This window comes from Carassius carassius, chromosome 1, assembly GCF_963082965.1.
Source record: "Carassius carassius chromosome 1, fCarCar2.1, whole genome shotgun sequence".
NCBI lineage: Eukaryota > Metazoa > Chordata > Actinopteri > Cypriniformes > Cyprinidae > Carassius > Carassius carassius.
Genome location: NC_081755.1, coordinates 46,536,404 through 46,549,717, shown reverse-complemented (window position 1 = coordinate 46,549,717; position 13,314 = coordinate 46,536,404). Strand labels below are relative to the sequence as shown.

The following is a 13,314-nucleotide window of genomic DNA, read 5'->3' as shown; positions in this document are numbered from 1 at the left end:
AACTTGCCGCGATACTTTGAAGTCCGCCAAAATGAGCTTCTTTTTCAATATAGTAATTAAAAATAATTAATTCTAAACTTACCCATAATATCCACAAAAATTATAAGACAGGACAAATAAAATGAGAAAATATGAATTCTGTATTTTTTTTATTTTTCAAAGCACAAGCAGTGCCCCCCTTAGCCCCCCCCAAACTCCGCCCATGTGTCGCCCCGCCCATATTTGTTTTCCCCGCCTTTGACATTTTGCTCCGAGCCAGCAGGGGGCAGTTTGCGTTGAAACAAACAGAACGGTGGCAACTGCAGCAGCAATATTAATATTAATATTAAATGCGATGTTCGATCATTTATTTATCCATGGTACGTTCAATTTGAATAATTATTGTTAATAATTGTTATAAATTGCTCATTTTATTGTTCTTTGTGGATTGTAACAGTACACTCTGTACATGGCTTTAGTTCTTAGGTTTGATTTTACAGAGGTATGCCATTATATTTGTCAAGTTATTTGAACAGAGATGCATGATTATTGTGTGTATATTATTATTATTATTTTTCAGGATGACATGATCAGGAGGTGGTGGTGTTCTGTTCTCTTGGACAGCTTCACTCCGCAAATGTATGTAGCTGTTTGAATGTTGCTACATGAAACATTACTCTGTACTATATCTAGCAATATACCTAACGTTACCTCTTGACATTTGTTCTTTTAGAGCTCAACCACTGAGGGGAGGAACTTCACCATTCAAAAGACAATGTCTTCAGGCAGAGTCCAGCAAAGCAGGTTAATTGTGCACATACATTCATTAAGAACTAATAATTACATGCGTGTACATGCAGAGGTATTTTAGTTATTACAGCTACATAGTTGTTCAGATATGAAATTGGGATTATGTACAAGTACTATATTGGTCAGCACCGTGGATTATTTCATATATAGCTATCAGTTAACATCAGCATCAAAGACATTTAAAAACATTTCAGCTTAATTCATTTTCAGACAGCAGCGAGTGATTTAAATAACTTCTGTTTGCGATCTAATGTGGATTTTGTTCACCATATAAGACAGAAATATTTATATTCAATGTAAAAGATCTTCATGTGGATCATGCATACAAATATATCACTGAATTATTACAATTAATGGCAAAATGAATGTGTGGAAATATAAACTAATATATCCTACTTACACGCTACAGCAAAAGATATAAATAATTGGCTTAAAACTATTTTTCTCAATGTGAAAATACTAACATGCCTAATACATCTGCACAGTACTGTATATATTAACATTTTATTAGTGGTATTATAAAAGAATGAGTATGCAGTTGTGACAACAATCTATAGAGTTTGTTTAAAGCAAGGTTGTCTGTAGTCAGTGTTTATATAATGTTTAATAACTTTTATATACATGTATAAATAAACCTATGTATGTTTTTGATTCAACAGCTTCCCCTGGAAATCCTCAGTGAAGTTATTTTGTCAGCGGGTGACTCTGCATATTTGACACTTTCTCTGGTTTGCAGATGGTTTAGGGATGTGGTCACTCAAGAAGTTTTCCGGAAAGCGGCACACTTTGCCTGGCTAGACAGTAAGATTTCCCCCTGTTTAATGCTCATTCTCCAATTGAACTTTGTAGTATGAGGCTGTTTAACTTTTTTTATTATTATTATTATTATCTTTCCTGTATTTTGTCTTTACACTATAAGTTGTGGCCAACTGGAAGAATTGTCCTCCTGTCTACCAGAACGAGTTCAGACGGATGTACAGCATCATAAAGGGGTGATTAAATGTATTATGTTTTTACATAGAAGTGGGTAACTAAATAAATTCAGGATTAATGAGGTTTTCAGCAAAAAGTAACCATGGATTAATTGTAGTAAAAATATTTGTTGGCATATTAAATACCATGTGCTGTAATTATAAAAACACCATAGTTTAACTAAAGTTTTTGTAGCAGAACCATGGTAAATTTTCGTAGGGGCTAAGGGAATGTTCAGTATATTATTGGTGACGTTCAGAGACTGGTGACAATTTGTTACACACACACACACACACACACACTATATATATATATAAAATTTGAATATATAAATCAAGGTACTCCATGACTATCTACATAACCATACTTTGCATTATATTGCTGTGTCATTTTCAAAAACCAGCGAGTAATGCCGAGGTAGCGTCTACAGCCATTGAGGGAGTAATTGTAAATTAGACCATTTATTTCTATTCTGTTCGTCGTAATCCAAAACTCTTTGTATTTATACGGGATGTTGTGGAAACGCAACAATAAATGCAAAAACACAACATTTATATTCGCTTTTTAATTTATATTAAAATTATATTTAACGAGCGCTAAAAGAGTACGTACTCTACAGCCAAATCTCGTTGAGTATGAATGCTGTCCGCCATGTTTACGTTATCATGTGACCTATGACGTTATAACAAGCGCAACAACTTCAAATACTGTATTTTTCGAACTATAAGTCGCACCTGAGTATAAGTCGCATCATACCAAAAATACGTTATGACGAGGAAAAAAAACGTATACAAGTCGCACTGGACTATAAGTCGCATTTATTTAGAACCAAGAGAAAACATTACCGTTTACAGCCACGAGAGGGCGCTATATGCTGCTCAGTGTAGACTACAGGAGCACTGAGCAGCATAGAGCGCCCTCTGGTGGCTGTAGACGGTAATGTTTTCTCTTGGTTCATGTCAAATTAATTTTGATAAATAAGTCGCAGGACCAGCCAAACTATGAAAAAAAGTGTGACTTATAATCCGGAAAATACGGTATATGACTGACTGCTACAGGTTTAATATTTACTATCTAAATATTTAGATGTTGATGCAATTTGCTCCTTTTGTGGTCTTGTTGAATACACAGGTGCCCCTTTATTGTTATTGCAGTTTAACCAATACATTTTGTGTTGTTTTATGTTTTAACTTCAATATGTTTTATTGAAATGACCCACAGTTTAATCCTTAAAGATTAAACCCTTCATAGCATCAATAACTCCACAACCCTACCTCTTACGGTTTTCCACAGCGTTTGCAGTATTTGTAATATCTGCACAAATAAGACATTAATCAGCTGCTTGAAGATCTCGCCTTTGGAGAAGAATGTTGATTTTACACTTGAAAAATGTAAGTATTACTACTTAAAAATTAAGATTATCACAGGAAGCATTTCTAGCCCACCCCAACACTTATCAACAATAATAATGATAAATTATATTTTTTGTAAAACAAATTGTAATTCTTTTTTTTTTCATATCTATGCATGACTTCACACTAGACAAATGCAGCCAAGATAAATACACCTAAATATTCAGTCAAGTAATGAATGAATGCATGTGTTAATGAAACAATTAGGCTATATTTTATTTAATGACAACAACAGGAGACATGAATAAACAAGTAAAATAATAAATAAAAGTAACCGTCACAATAAATAAAATACAAGTCAACAACACATGAAACAAAACTTTATTCAGACATTGTTCTGTTTTTGAATCTTTACAGACAGTGAACCCACATTCGTCCATCACGTCCCTCACTGCTGCGGTCAGACTGAATCTGATCATGATGAGAGAGGGACATCGAGTCCTTGTCTGAGTGCACAGACAGGATGAGGAAGACCATGATGAAGACCGAACCACACAACCCTGAACAAGAGCAGGAGAACATGTGCGGGACGATCTGACTGCTGTTGTGTCTGCTCCAAACATCTGTGTCTGCTCACCATGAGCACCAATACCTGGAAAACATTTACACAGAGTAAAACGCTTTGTCATGTTGTCAGCATTCTATTTAATGCTGAATTTAATTGTATATTTTTACAATTGCATGTTAATTTGCTATAGCTTCATTATTTCTGTAGTGTAGTGAACTGGACTGGTCAGCAGAAGGTTTCTGGATCAATCTCCTAAGTCGTGTGTCTTTACTCCAGGTGACTCCAGAGGGATTGAGATCCTGTAATAAGAGCACTGTAACTCACTTCAGATAAAAGTGTCTGAAAAACAAATACATGTAAATGTGAACTTTGTGAATTTTTTTTTTGTGTCTTGGGCAGAAAAACGCTCAATAAAGCTGCTTATTTCTTAAAGCTTTTTTTTCTTCAATGTTCTACTATAATATTAATGCGTGCATATATTTAATACAGTTTCTATTTGGGGTTTTAAAGGGTCAGTTCATCTAAAAATAAATTCAGTCATTAATGACGTGCCTTCATTCTGTTCAATCCTTTGTCCAAACACAAAAGGTGATTTTGGTCAGGTTTCTCCTGCTGGTTTGTGTTCATACAGTATCAGTCAATGGACTTTCAGATTCTTCATGACATTATTTGATGATGCTTTAGAAGCTTCTGAAACTTAGGTTTATTGACTGATGTTGTATGAACAGAAACCAGCAGAACAAACTTGACCAAAATCACATCCTGAGTGTCTTTTGGTTTTTCTCTAGATGTTCTCACTGGCTCTGGGGTCACTGAAGATGTAGAGACCACAGCAACATCTGGTCCTGATGAGAAAACAAGAGGAGATGCAGTGATGGAGCATTTCACCCATGGCACTCAATCTTCTCCATCCTCGGTGCACACAGCAGTCTGCAGACATTTCAGATCCTGAAATTATATTTTATATTTTGGTTTCAGGTTTTTTCCACAGATGCTGCTGTCACCTGCTCCACCACAAAAGATCTGCATAAAATGTACAGCAATCAAGAATCAGAAAAGTGCTGTAATAACTGTTTAAAATAAACTACAACTTGAAATTTAAAAGATGTTTTATTGATGACTGTAGTGTACTCACCGAGAGTCTTTGATGGCATCATTTCTTCATCAGTCTCTCTGCAGCAGATAAACACACGTGTCTCATCTGTCTCATAGATAACTTATGTGTACTTAATGTAGATTTATTTACATTACTTACATTCATCTAAAGCAATGTAGACAGTGGATTCTACATAATAACACACACATCTCTCACTCAGATGTACGTTCATGTGATTTGCTCTTTTGCAATGCTCATGCAAATCCACTTTGGAGACGTACATGTGCTTACTGGAGATCCGCTGTTCGCTTTACATAATAAAACATGTTTTGTTGTTTTTTTTGTTTTTACAAATACACTGTTATGTTACTGGCTAGCATTTTTACACCTTAACAAATCAACAGTTTACTCTACAGTATAGCTCAACAAATACATCACATGGGAACCGTGTTTTGTTTTATAATACTCACCTTTGAAAACACCCTCGTTGCTGCTCTCCTTCACGTTCGATGACGATTTATCCTTTCCGCGTGTCATCCTGGGATTGAAAAGTATCCATCGATGAACCCTTCAGAATCGTGGCTGAAGCAGAAGGACATCCGGGGATTTCTCGCCTACTGTTTTATGGTTAAAGGTTTCGAACGTACTTCTTTCTTCACATACTCTTTTTCCCCTACTATATAGTACGTGAGTAGGCATATTATAACGCAAATTAAGTATACGTACAACTGAATCTCGCGAGAGTTATTGCAATTCTCGCCTACTCTTTTATGAACGCAAAAGATTCAAACATACTAATTTGTTCCATACTGCTTTTTCCATACTATATAGTAGAGAAGTATGCGATTTCAGACGCAGCCAGTAAGTTATTTTTCTGTTAATTATGTTTATGCTTCATGAGAGATATTTTGATAAGTAATTATGTATGTAGATTAAAACAAAAACAATACAGCGGTCACAATGGATTTTTTTTTATTTTTAAAAAGTACATTTTCTACAACATTTCTTATCATTTGGCATATTAGGAAGCTTGAGAGGCTTTATCTACCTTTTCTCCTGAACCTCAGAGGCATCCATGGTGCGCTCATCATCTTCCAGTCTTTCCTCAATAGGCGACAGGTCCTCTCTGTAAATGGTGTAGCTGTTTTAGACCCAAATTGTTTCAAAATATGCAATGAAAATAAAAAAAGAAATAAAAGTGGTACTGACTACTGACCGATTTGAAAGCGTTTCAGATGATGCACATACAATACTGGAAAGTGATGGTGCAGTCAGGTGGTGCTTCTTCAAGTCTCTCTTACTGGGTGTTGAGGTGCTGGGGCCATAATAGCTGAAGAGATAAGCGTTTTTGATTTGATTTCTTTTTTTTTTTTTGAACATATAAATACAATTACAATAAAAAAAAATCTGAGAAAAAAATGATACTAGTAAAACAAAACAAAAAACACATAAACAACAAAATATAAATTCCTTATTTTTCAATAAGAAAAAAAATCGATTTACAAGTACTAAAGTTTTTGTCATAAGTAGGCTAACAAATAACCAAAACATTTGCCACAGCAATTATAACGCGGGACAAATTCAATATCACCATTGGCTATCACAGGGTTGTTTTTTCAGTTTCATCAGAAAATATTGTTAGAGTAACTAAATTACATTAGCAATGGTCATACAGGTCAACTTGCATCATGTGTAACTTAGTCCACGATATACGTGAAGAACAAATGACGAATCATTTTTACTGAGGTAACATTAGGCTACTGTCTCAATTACATTTCAAATTGCCATAATGGGCGTGCTAATGATGTTTTCCTCAGCGTCTCAGCATAATGACAGAGAAACGGGCTCCTATAATGCACTGCTAATGTTAGCATACGTCCATGTGAGCTAACGTTATGTTACAAACATGCATAACTTTGTTCGACTGTCATGAATATATGAAATGTCCATTGACATCAAGTACAAATTAGCCAAGCATAGATGAATCTTACCTGTCCAGGAGAAAATTAGCAACGTTGGCGTCTGTGTTCAAATTCTTCTCCGTTTTCAGCCGTCTCCCCAGCTAACAAAAAAACGTCCCCAGAACGTCCCCTGAACGTCCGCTGCGAACGTCCCCTGGACGTCTTCGTGTAGGGTTCTTTAAACGTTCGCAGGACGTCGCGGGGGACGTTCGCGGGACTTTCAGAAAACACTCGGGGACCTTTATGGAACGTTTGCTAGAAGTCCTTTTAACATAGCCTACTTTTATAGGCTAGATCGCTAGTGTAAGCATTATTCTCATAACACAAAATTTAACTGCCCAAGGAACAAATACACAACAAGGAATTTCAGGAAACAAAATACTTTTATTTTCATAAACAAAAAAAGTGTGTGTGTGTGTGTGTGTGTGTGTGTGTGTGTGTGTGTGTGCGTGCGGTCGTGCGTGTCCAGTTGCCAGGTTTCCAGCTGAAACGCGTTACTCCTCCACATCTGATTCCACCCGTATGCTTGGAACCTAAAACAAAGTAACAAAATTTAAACCTTTAGGTTTTATCTTAATTAAAGCATTTTTTATCATTCAAATATTTTTAAATAGGCTACAGGGGGATCATTGTGCACTAAATTAGTAGTAATTTTATTCACGAATGAATTCGGGAAGTCTCCTACTGCGTATGGCACGAGTTCATGCTTTCATTTTGCATGCTCTTTATACACAGAAATGACCTTTTACGTGCATCTGATACGCACCTTTTTTTTTATATGTTATGATACGCACTTTTTGCGTGCATGTGCGCACTTTTTTAGCGTAGGCTACATGAGATATGATCTGCATTATTCACACTCAACTATAAATTAGTTTCCAAAAAAAAAGTAATCTTCAAAAATGCTTACAGATCATACAATTTTACCTTATTTATCCTATTAACAATGGCAACATACAGTATATTTGTCAAGTTTGTCAAGTTAGGCCACGGGAAGTTGTGGCCTAATGGTTAGAGAGTCGGACTCCCAATCGAAAGGTTGTGAGTTTGAGTCTCGGGCTGGCAGGAATTGTGGGTGGGGGGAGTGCATGTACAGTTCTCTCTCCACCTTCAATACCACGACTTAGGTGCCCTTGAGCAAGGCATCGAACCCCCAACTGCTCCCTGGGCGCCGCAGCATAAATGGCTGCCCACTGCTCCGGGTGTGTGCTCACAGTGTGTGTGTGTGTGTTCACTGCTCTGTGTGTGTGCATTTCGGATGGGTTAAATGCAGAGCACAAATTCTGAGTATGGGTCACCATACTTGGCTGAATGTCACTTCACTTTCACTTTCAAGTTGCCAGACATGCTTGAACATATGCAAACATTATATTTGATTAGACACATGCCAATTCACAGAATCATCTTGCTCGGACTGATTGCTGCTTGATGCACAAACACCTTTAGAGCAAAGAAGTCCCACTTTATAATGTGGCCATGTTCTTAACCATTTGATACAATTGTGCCCCCCTGAATACATGTTGGTGCGTTGTAAATAGTAATTATAGTAATTATAGACAGTAATTATAACTAGATCACAGACAAATGTAGAAAATACTATTCCCTACAGTATTAAACATCCTTCATGTTCTCATAACAGACCATAATATTTATATGCTGAGTTTGAATGAACATCTGAATGGCAGAATGCACATTCAATCAAAGAGAATGAATCTATCACATTCCACTGCACTTTTTCAGCCTTGAGACAGACAGGATCTCATGAGTAATGTTTTAAACTTACGTATGATCACATCATTGATCAGCAGATGCTGAAATGCCCGTTTTCCTTTTCTCCCTTTGTGGCTATATTCAGCCCAAAGGGAATTTTCTCCGATTTTTTTTTAGCATTCTTCTAATGCCATCCCCCAAACTGCCTGCACTCTGAAGACAAAGGTATCGCATCTACAAACAAACAACAACAATCAGTTATCAAAGAACAGTGTCAAAAAATTGCATAGCATAACATAAAACAGCATATGTTTCAGCACATACAATCTTCTTGCGAAAATCAACAGCTTTCAGCTTTTCGCACAGCTCTTCCAATTCCTCCACTGACTTGCACGGCTCCTCTAGCACCTCGAACAGGTCCGAGGCAGAGGTGCTTGGCTGGCTAACAGACTGCATTCCAATTGCAGTTTTAATGTCAGCATGGATTTGGTCAAGTTTCAGGAGTATTCTCCTCTCCAAACCATCAAATAGCTGAGCGATTTCTGTGAAAACATTGTCTCTCACTCTCTCTCTCTCTCTGATGTTTTCGCAAATATGTATTTTAGCAATTATAGCCATTCAGCATTACAGTATAATTAAAATCTATCAATTTTAACATTTATTTAATAAACAATCTTCAAATAAACCTAATGTCACAAAAAAGGCCTATGCCCTCCAAAATATTATATATATTATATACATTTTATAGCAAATGGCAAAAAGACTGATTGAACAGAACTGATTGAAAGGGGCCCATAATGAATTAAAGTGTGCTGTTAGAATCACAATGCTTGCACATATCTATCCAGGTATAGGTACAGGTATATATGTGTATAAAGTCTTTCTTCGTACCTTGAATCTGCTGGCTTGTTGAAACAGAGGGAACTGTAACCACATCAATCAACACAATGTTACAATGAAGTTTTCTGTTATCCTGCTCACCTAGGCTGCATTTATTTGATATATATATAATATAAAAGTTGAAATATTACTACATTTTGTATACTTGCTTTCTATTTTATTTTATTTTCAAATTAATGTGATGGCAAAGCTGAATTAGTACAGTCTTCATGATCTTTCAGAAATCATTTTAATATGCTTATTTGCTGCTCAAGAAGCATTTATTATGAATGTTGAAAACAGCTGTGTTGCTGTTTTATTTAATTTAGTTCATTAAAAAAGTCCCAACCTTAAACTTCTTTCTATAAATACTCAGTTACTGAAAAATTAAAACTAAAAATGTACTCACAAGAAGGAGCATTGGGCAACATCAAACAAGATTGTTTTTGTTTTTTTCTTTTCGGCTGCAGCTCCTCATCTAAAGTAAGAAAAGAACTGAGTAAAAAATACATCACATCGATTAAACCTAAAAACTAAATAACAGTGGTCTTACCTCCATCAGTGTCCTCAGCTGAAAGAAAAAAAAAAAAAGTTACAGCAATAATGTAAGCACTATTGACTTCTTTTTATATTTTTTTAAAAGTGACATTAATTTTCTACTTACACTCAGGTGTAGTTTCTGCTACTCTTGATCTGTTTTTTGTTTTGTTTTCTTTTTCTTTGCTAGTAAGCTGGCAATGTCATCTTCATGGCCAAATGGAATAGTGAAAATAAAGAATTATGTTATATAGTTAAATAGAAGTAAATACAAAATGTCATGTCTTGAATCATTCATTCTCCTTTTAAAAACCATAACATCACTGATATTTAAAACCCATTTTTTTTGGTATGGACACACCACAATGAATTCACCTTGAGACGATTCACCATTCTCATGAACTGTAAAACAAAATCAACATTTATAGAGAACAGAAATTTTGGCTTTTCATAATCATTCTCATTTCAGTTATAGTTTATATGTATACTTACAGCTTTGAGTCTGTTTTGTCCATCTGGGTTGGCTGGACAAGACTTCTTCCTCTGCAAAAAACAAATGTTAAATATTACCTATCATAATAAAGTAGGGAAGATCCTTACCCTATTTATTACAACATATCTAAATACCTCTAAATCGTCTTGGGGGAATGACTTTTCTCCCCCTATTCTCATCAGAGTCCTCAACATGTGATGTCTCTTGTGCCTTTCTTGCCCGAAATCTTGCCAGATCATAACTATCTGCTCACAAAGCAACATAACTTATTATAGAAATATTTGCCTTTTTTTTTTTTGTCTTGATTAAAAAGTATGTAAGGTATTATTTTGCATACTTTACCTGTGTCAGAAAATATTCTGACTTGATGTTTAGTCCATAGCTTCTTATCTGGTATGGCACATTTTTTTTACCATAGTACCAGCTTTCAAGTGAGGCCAGTAGCAATACAATATCTTTCAGACATAGATGTATTTGTTTTCATTTGCACATTTACAATAAACCTATTTAATATTTAACATTTATATTTATATATGGACTTAGTCTTACCTCATTGTTCGACTCCAACCAGCTGGATGGAGCCACCTCAACTTCATTGTGCTCAATAAAATGAAGCACAACATAGCGCAAATAATCCTGTATTAAACAGAAAAGTTACATTTGTTTTATAAATATAAACTGTTTGTGATTAGCTATTAATAGATGACCATAGGACATGCTCTAACCTCATGAATAAATTGATTATGGCTGTTTTGTATCAGATCCATTTGTTGTTATTGTTCATCCTCCTTGTTTCTAGACATTCTAATTTTGTTTTTTGTAGTTAAAATGTTCTTCTCCAGATAGGCTTAGGTCTTGTGACATATTTGTTGATTTGGTTGTAGTGCTCTGTGTCTTTAAATTAAACTAATAAATAACTATGTACATCTTGCCACAGCCTACAAGGTATGAAGGATGGACACGACAATTCTGATTCCATCATGTTGTTCCACCATGAATGCCCTCCTTTCAAGTGCCTTTCTGCCAAGGCCCTATGAAAGGGAAGCTTGTTGCTGTTTATTCCAGGCTCAACTTTTTTGTGGACACACAGATGCTGAATTCCATCATAACAATAAATGATTGCGGTGTACATAAGCTCATAATTGTTTAAAAGAGAACATTCACACTCAACCTAACAATTGATACTTATTAATCTCATTTGTTTCTGTGTTCCAGTGCCTGGTGTCATAGTTTACTTTCTGAAGGATGATGCTTTAGGTAAGCAAATTCAAATGACACAACACTACATGAAACCTTTATCAAATTAGTTAATAAAGTAGTACTTAATACTAGGGGTGTGCATGAATATTCGAATATTCGATCTGTAATTATTATTCGAAAAATAAAAATACTATTCGAATTTTACTACGTTGCTTTGCTGGCCTTGAATGCAGTGAATCCATGTTAAATTTCAAGCACTAAAACTCGCAGTTATAATTAAATGCACTGGGTGGCGCTGTGGAGTGTGTTTAACAAGTGGATTGTATAACACGCATGTGTGATCGCATAATGTCGTAGTCTGCAGCGCAAAGTTTGGATCTACTTGAAAATGATCTTACAAAATGGAATTACTTTTTGATCAAATGAATGAATGAAACTGAGTTATCGCAATATCACCACCACAATGAGAAATCACATGAAATCCAAACACCAGTCGAATGAGGAAAGACAGCTGTCCATCACTGCATTCATGAGTCTTGCAGGTGAGCGCCGAGTGAGCCGAGATGATTCCTTATTAGACAGCAAAATTATCTCTAGACATATGCGTCCTTTAAGTTTCATTGAGGGAGTCAGGTTTAAGAACAGAAAACACAAAGTGCGGTTAGAAACTTTGCTTAGCACATCTTGTTCAGAATTGGTGACAAAAACTTGACAAATAAAAAAAAGAACGTATTTCTCGTTAGACGTCATTTAAATAAACGAATATTCGAATATTCAATTGTTATGAGCCCAAATATTCGAATACAATGTTTTTGAAAAATGTCCATCTCTACTTAATACAGTATTTTAATAGCATATTGGTTAGGGCTGCAATAGTACATGTATCTGTGTGAACCAAATGGATATGGGGTGTTCAATACGGAACATGAATTTATTACAAATCTTAGCATTTGTTTAATACATATTAGGGCTGAACGACTAATTGCATTTGTGATAATATCGCAATATGATAAAACACGATTTTTTAACCGTAAAAGTTGCGATTACAGTCTGGTCACATGACGCGAGAGTAAAGCAAGAGGAAAAGCATCAACTTGGCACGTTACGCCTACAGGAAAGAGCAGTTTGTGTTTAAGCGATCTAATATTGTGTTGGTCACATTAGTGGTGGGAGAAATTAGTCTCTTTCTAATGATTCTGGATCAATTCTGAGCTTAGATTTTAACTGCAGATTTAACCAACCTGGTCTCATGGGAAATACGTACCTCTGCACACTTTTTTGCAGCGCCACAAATATGTACCACCCGGTACGTATTGCTACAGTTTTGAAACACAAACGTCCACTGGGATCGCTAAAGAGTGACATTTTTTTTTCTTTTACAAAGAAGAAACAGGACTGCGTTGAATTAACCAAAAATAACAAATATAAAAAAACAACAATAATAATAATAATAATAATATATATATATATATATATATATATATATATATATATATATATATATATATATATATATATATAAATACAGAAAAATAAATGACTCCTCAACAAATAACAAAAAAAAAACGTACAGAGATTTTTTTGTCCTTGTTTTTATTGATTTATACTCTGTAGGCTTCTCATCGTCAGTAATTAATTCCAGTCAAAATATAGTAAATATAGTAAATATATTCTACCCGTTAATTAACGAGACAGAAGTTGCTGTTTATTTTTTGAGAAATAATGTTACCGTTTTTCTATGGGTTTGGTGAGTCAAA

The 13,314-nt window shown here is 35.2% G+C and overlaps 3 long non-coding RNA genes across 4 annotated transcripts; 1 reads left to right on the top strand and 2 right to left on the bottom strand.

Moving 5' to 3' along the window:
- The first annotated feature begins 528 nt into the window (after positions 1 to 528).
- On the top strand, positions 529 to 1,774 carry LOC132126964 (uncharacterized). Its single transcript, XR_009427477.1, has 4 exons — positions 529 to 618; positions 713 to 783; positions 1,449 to 1,590; positions 1,709 to 1,774. It is a non-coding gene; the product is annotated as an uncharacterized LOC132126964 (long non-coding RNA).
- Positions 1,775 to 3,364: 1,590 nt separating this feature from the next.
- Positions 3,365 to 4,898, bottom strand: LOC132126914 (uncharacterized). Its single transcript, XR_009427475.1, has 2 exons — positions 4,817 to 4,898; positions 3,365 to 4,704 (listed from the first exon to the last, which is right to left on the bottom strand). It is a non-coding gene; the product is annotated as an uncharacterized LOC132126914 (long non-coding RNA).
- A 937-nt stretch (positions 4,899 to 5,835) lies between these two features.
- Positions 5,836 to 6,835, bottom strand: LOC132126846 (uncharacterized). 2 transcript variants are annotated; one of them, XR_009427464.1, is made up of 3 exons: positions 6,769 to 6,835; positions 5,994 to 6,107; positions 5,836 to 5,903 (listed from the first exon to the last, which is right to left on the bottom strand). It is a non-coding gene; the product is annotated as an uncharacterized LOC132126846 (long non-coding RNA). The 2 variants fall into 2 exon arrangements; XR_009427466.1 differs by having other exon boundaries at positions 5,839 to 5,918.
- Positions 6,836 to 13,314: the final 6,479 nt, after the last annotated feature.